A 5,000-nucleotide genomic window follows, 5' to 3' on the forward strand; every position below is an offset into this window, starting at 1 on the left:
AGCGTGACATTAAACGGTCTTTTACAAGAAAATATTGATCGCAATGCAGTACACCATATCCGCGTGCAATTGGCAGGTGAACTGACTGGGTGAATTGAAGAGTAAAACGCGACCCATCCAGATACGAAAATGCAAAAGCCTACAACACCTGGTGTTCCCAGGCAGTCTCCCATCCAAGTACTAACCAGGCTAGACCCTGCTTAGCTTCCGAGATCAGGCACATTCAGGGTGATATGGTTCTAGGCCAAACTTGCAGAGACCTGACGCACATTCATATGTAAAAATCAAAATTCAACTCTACTGCGGGAGGTCAACACTCATGAAAACGTTTTTTCTGGACTACTGGTTGAGCCCCGAAAGAGTGGCATTAAAAGGTCTTTTACAAAAAAATCTTGATCCCAATGTAGTACACCATATCCACGTGCAATTGGCAGGTGAACTGACTGGGTGAATTGAAGAGTAAAACACGACCCATCCCGATGCGAAAATGCAAAAGCCTACAACACCTGGTATTCACAGGCAGTCTCCCATCCAAGTACTAACCAGGTTCGACCCTGCTTAGCTTCCGAGATCAAAGGAGATCGGGCGCATTCAGGGTGATATGGTCGTAGGCCATACTTGCAGAGACCTGACGCACATTCATATGTTAAAATCAAGATTCAACTCTACTGCGGGAGGTCAACACTCATGAAAACGTTTATTCTGGACTCCTGGTTGAGCCCCGAAAGAGTGGCATTAAACGGTCTTTTACAAGAAAATCTTGATCCCAATGCAGTACACCATATCCGCGTGCAATTGTCAGGTGAACTGACTGGGTGAATTGAAGAGTAAAACACGACCCATCCCGATGCGAAAATGCAAAAGCCTACAACACCTGGTATTCCCAGGCAGTCTCCCATCCAAGTACTAACCAGGCTCGACCCTGCTTAGCTTCCGAGATCAGACGAGATCGGGCGCATTCAGGGTGATATGGTCGTAGGGCTTACTTGCAGAGACCTGACGCACATACATATGTAAAAATCAAGATTCAACTCTACTGCGGGAGGTCAACACTCATGAAAACGTTTATTCTGGACTAGTGGTTGAGCCCCGAAAGAGTGGCATTAAACGGTCTTTTACAATAAAATCTTGATCCCAATGCAGTACACCATATCCACGTGCAATTGGCAGGTGAACTGACTGGGTGAATTGAAGAGTTAAACGCGACCCATCCAGATGCGAGAATGCAAAAGCCTACAACACCTGGTATTCCCAGGCAGTCTCCCATCCAAGTACTAACCAGGCTCGACCCTACTTAGCTTCCGAGATCAGACGAGATCGGGCGGATTGAGGGTGATATGGTCGTAATCCATATTTGCAGAGACCTGACGCACATTCATATGTAAAAATCAAGATTCAACTCTACTGCAGGAGGTCAACACTCATGAAAACGTTTATTCTGGACTCCTGGTTGAGCCCCGAAAGAGTGGCATTAAACGGTCTTTTACAAAAAAATCTTGATCCCAATGTAGTACACCATATCCACGTGCAATGGGCAGGTGAACTGACTGGGTGAATTGAAGAGAAAAACACGACCCATCCAGATACGAAAATGCAAAAGCCTACAACACCTGGTATTCCCAGGCAGTCTTCCATCCAAGTACTCACCAGGCTCGACACTGCTTAGCTTCCAAGATCAGACGAGATCGTGCGCATTCAGGGTGATATTGTCGTAGGCCATTCTTGCAGAGACCTGACGCACATTCATATGTTAAAATCAAGATTCAACTCTACTGCCGGAGGTCAACACTCATGAAAACGTTTATTCTGGACTCCTGGTTGAGCCCCGAAAGAGTGGCATTAAACGGTCTTTTACAATAAAATCTTGATCCCAATGCAGTACACCATATCCACGTGCAATTGGCAGGTGAACTGACTGGGTGAATTGAAGAGTTAAACGCGACCCATCCAGATGCGAGAATGCAAAAGCCTACAACACCTGGTATTCCCAGGCAGTCTCCCATCCAAGTACTAACCAGGCTCGACCCTGCTTAGCTTCCGAGATCAGGCGCATTCAGGGTGATATGGTTCTAGGCCAAACTTGCAGAGACCTGACGCACATTCATATGTAAAAATCAAAATTCAACTCTACTGCGGGAGGTCAACACTCATGAAAACGTTTATTCTGGACTCCTGGTTGATCCCCGAAAGAGTGGCATTAAACGTTCTTTTACAAGAAAATCTTGATCCCAATGCAGTACACCATATCCGCGTGCAATTGGCAGGTGAACTGACTGGGTGAATTGAAGAGTAAAACGCGACCCATCCAGATACGAAAATGCAAATGCCTACAACACCTGGTATTCCCAGGCAGTCTCCCATACAAGTACTAACCAGGCTCGACCCTGCTTAGCTTCCGAGATCAGACGAGATCTGGCGCATTCAGGGTGATATGGTCGTAGGCCATACTTGCAGAGACCTGGCGCACATTCATTTGAGAAAATCAAGATTCAACTCTACTGCGGGAGGTCAACACTCATGAAAACGTTTATTCTGGACTCCTGGTTGAGCCCCGAAAGAGTGGCATTAAACGGTCTTTTACAAGAAAATCTTGATCCCAATGCAGTTCACCATATCCGCGTGCAATTGGCAGGTGAACTGACTGGGTGAATTGAAGAGTTAAACGCGACCCATCCAGATACGAAAATGCAAAAGCCTACAACACCTGGTATTCCCAGGCAGTCTCCCATCCAAGTACTAACCAGGCTCGACCCTGCTTAGCTTCCGAGATCAGGCGCATTCAGGGTGATATGGTCGTAGGCCATACTTGCAGAAACCTGACGCACATTCATTTGTAAAAATCAAGATTCAACTCTACTGCAGGTGGTCAACACTCATGAAAACGTTTATTCTGGACTCCTGGTTGAGCCCCGAAAGAGTGGCATTAAACGGTCTTTTACAAGAAAATCTTGATCCCAATGCAGTACACCATATCCGCATGCAATTGGCAGGCGAACTGACTGGGTGAATTGAAGAGTAAAACGCGACCCATCCAGATACGAAAATGCAAAAGCCTACAACACCTGGTATTCCCAGGCAGTCTCCCATCCAAGTACTAACCAGGCTCGACCTTGCTTAGCTCCCTAGATCAGACGAGATCGGGCGCATTCAGGGTGATATGGTCGTAGGCCATACTTGCAGAGACCTGACGCACATTCATTTGTAAAAATCAAGATTCAACTCTACTGCAGGAGGTCAACACTCATGAAAACGTGTATTCTGGACTCCTGGTTGAGCCCCGAAAGAGTGGCATTAAACGGTATTTTACAAGAAAATCTTGATCCCAATGCAGTACACCATATCCGCGTGCAATTGGCAGGTGAACTGACTGGGTGAATTGAAGAGTAAAACGCGACCCATCCAGATACGAAAATGCAAAAGCCTACAACACCTGGTATTCCCAGGCAGTCTCCCATCCAAGTACTAACCTGGCTCGACCCTGCTTAGCTTCCGAGATCAGACGAGATCGGGCGCATTCAGGGTGATATGGTTCTAGGCCAAACTTGCAGAGACCTGACGCACATTCATATGTAAAAATCAAAATTCAACTCTACTGCGGGAGGTCAACACTCATGAAAACGTTTATTCTGGACTCCTGGTTGATCCCCGAAAGAGTGGCATTAAACGGTCTTTTACAAGAAAATCTTGATCCCAATGCAGTACACCATATCCGCGTGCAATTGGCAGGTGAACTGACTGGGTGAATTGAAGAGTAAAACGCGACCCATCCAGATACGAAAATGCAAATGCCTACAACACCTGGTATTCCCAGGCAGTCTCCCATCCAAGTACTAACCAGGCTCGAACCTGCTTAACTTCCGAGATCAGACGAGATCGGGCGCATTCGGGGTGATATGGTCGTAGGCCATACTTGCAGAGACCTGACGCACATACATATGTAAAAATCAAAATTCAACTCTACTGCGGGAGGTCAACACTCATGAAAACGTTTATTCTGGACTCCTGGTTGAGCCCCGAAAGAGTGGCATTAAACGGTCTTTTACAAGAAAATCTTGATCCCAATGCAGTACACCATATCCGCGTGCAATTGGCAGGTGAACTGACTGGGTGAATTGAAGAGTAAAACGCGACCCATCCAGATACGAAAATGCAAAAGCCTACAACACCTGGTATTCCCAGGCAGTCTCCCATGCAAGTACTAACCAGGCTCGACCCTGCTTAGCTTTACGAGATCAAAGGAGATCGGGCGCATTCAGGGTGATATGGTCGTAGGCCATACTTGCAGAGACCTGACGCACATTCATATGTTAAAATCAAGATTCAACTCTACTGCGGGAGGTCAACACTCATGAAAACGTTTATTCTGGACTCCTGGTTGAGCCCCGAAAGCGTGACATTAAACGGTCTTTTACAAGAAAATATTGATCGCAATGCAGTACACCATATCCGCGTGCAATTGGCAGGTGAACTGACTGGGTGAATTGAAGAGTAAAACGCGACCCATCCAGATACGAAAATGCAAAAGCCTACAACACCTGGTGTTCCCAGGCAGTCTCCCATCCAAGTACTAACCAGGCTAGACCCTGCTTAGCTTCCGAGATCAGGCACATTCAGGGTGATATGGTTCTAGGCCAAACTTGCAGAGACCTGACGCACATTCATATGTAAAAATCAAAATTCAACTCTACTGCGGGAGGTCAACACTCATGAAAACGTTTTTTCTGGACTACTGGTTGAGCCCCGAAAGAGTGGCATTAAAAGGTCTTTTACAAAAAAATCTTGATCCCAATGTAGTACACCATATCCACGTGCAATTGGCAGGTGAACTGACTGGGTGAATTGAAGAGTAAAACACGACCCATCCCGATGCGAAAATGCAAAAGCCTACAACACCTGGTATTCACAGGCAGTCTCCCATCCAAGTACTAACCAGGTTCGACCCTGCTTAGCTTCCGAGATCAAAGGAGATCGGGCGCATTCAGGGTGATATGGTCGTAGGC

At 46.5% G+C, this 5,000-nt stretch overlaps 9 non-coding genes and 5 pseudogenes across 9 annotated transcripts; all 14 read right to left on the reverse strand.

Annotated features, from left to right (window-relative positions):
• Positions 1 to 136: 136 nt before the first annotated feature.
• On the reverse strand, positions 137 to 245 carry LOC144940126 (5S ribosomal RNA; annotated as a pseudogene).
• Positions 246 to 494: 249 nt separating this feature from the next.
• On the reverse strand, positions 495 to 613 carry LOC144938998 (5S ribosomal RNA). The gene has a single exon (XR_013638200.1). It is a non-coding gene; the product is annotated as a 5S ribosomal RNA (ribosomal RNA).
• Positions 614 to 862: 249 nt separating this feature from the next.
• LOC144940554 (5S ribosomal RNA) lies at positions 863 to 981 on the reverse strand. Its single transcript, XR_013639120.1, has one exon. It is a non-coding gene; the product is annotated as a 5S ribosomal RNA (ribosomal RNA).
• A 249-nt stretch (positions 982 to 1,230) lies between these two features.
• On the reverse strand, positions 1,231 to 1,349 carry LOC144939326 (5S ribosomal RNA). The gene has a single exon (XR_013638513.1). It is a non-coding gene; the product is annotated as a 5S ribosomal RNA (ribosomal RNA).
• A 249-nt stretch (positions 1,350 to 1,598) lies between these two features.
• Positions 1,599 to 1,717, reverse strand: LOC144939779 (5S ribosomal RNA; annotated as a pseudogene).
• Positions 1,718 to 1,966: 249 nt separating this feature from the next.
• Positions 1,967 to 2,075, reverse strand: LOC144939894 (5S ribosomal RNA; annotated as a pseudogene).
• A 249-nt stretch (positions 2,076 to 2,324) lies between these two features.
• On the reverse strand, positions 2,325 to 2,443 carry LOC144938990 (5S ribosomal RNA). The gene has a single exon (XR_013638192.1). It is a non-coding gene; the product is annotated as a 5S ribosomal RNA (ribosomal RNA).
• A 249-nt stretch (positions 2,444 to 2,692) lies between these two features.
• LOC144939702 (5S ribosomal RNA) lies at positions 2,693 to 2,801 on the reverse strand (annotated as a pseudogene).
• A 249-nt stretch (positions 2,802 to 3,050) lies between these two features.
• LOC144939387 (5S ribosomal RNA) lies at positions 3,051 to 3,169 on the reverse strand. The gene has a single exon (XR_013638568.1). It is a non-coding gene; the product is annotated as a 5S ribosomal RNA (ribosomal RNA).
• A 249-nt stretch (positions 3,170 to 3,418) lies between these two features.
• On the reverse strand, positions 3,419 to 3,537 carry LOC144940487 (5S ribosomal RNA). The gene has a single exon (XR_013639054.1). It is a non-coding gene; the product is annotated as a 5S ribosomal RNA (ribosomal RNA).
• Positions 3,538 to 3,786: 249 nt separating this feature from the next.
• LOC144938987 (5S ribosomal RNA) lies at positions 3,787 to 3,905 on the reverse strand. Its single transcript, XR_013638189.1, has one exon. It is a non-coding gene; the product is annotated as a 5S ribosomal RNA (ribosomal RNA).
• Positions 3,906 to 4,154: 249 nt separating this feature from the next.
• Positions 4,155 to 4,274, reverse strand: LOC144939503 (5S ribosomal RNA). The gene has a single exon (XR_013638677.1). It is a non-coding gene; the product is annotated as a 5S ribosomal RNA (ribosomal RNA).
• A 249-nt stretch (positions 4,275 to 4,523) lies between these two features.
• LOC144940127 (5S ribosomal RNA) lies at positions 4,524 to 4,632 on the reverse strand (annotated as a pseudogene).
• Positions 4,633 to 4,881: 249 nt separating this feature from the next.
• Positions 4,882 to 5,000, reverse strand: LOC144938999 (5S ribosomal RNA). The gene has a single exon (XR_013638201.1). It is a non-coding gene; the product is annotated as a 5S ribosomal RNA (ribosomal RNA).

This window comes from Lampetra fluviatilis, chromosome 22 (assembly GCF_964198595.1).
Source record: "Lampetra fluviatilis chromosome 22, kcLamFluv1.1, whole genome shotgun sequence".
NCBI lineage: Eukaryota > Metazoa > Chordata > Hyperoartia > Petromyzontiformes > Petromyzontidae > Lampetra > Lampetra fluviatilis.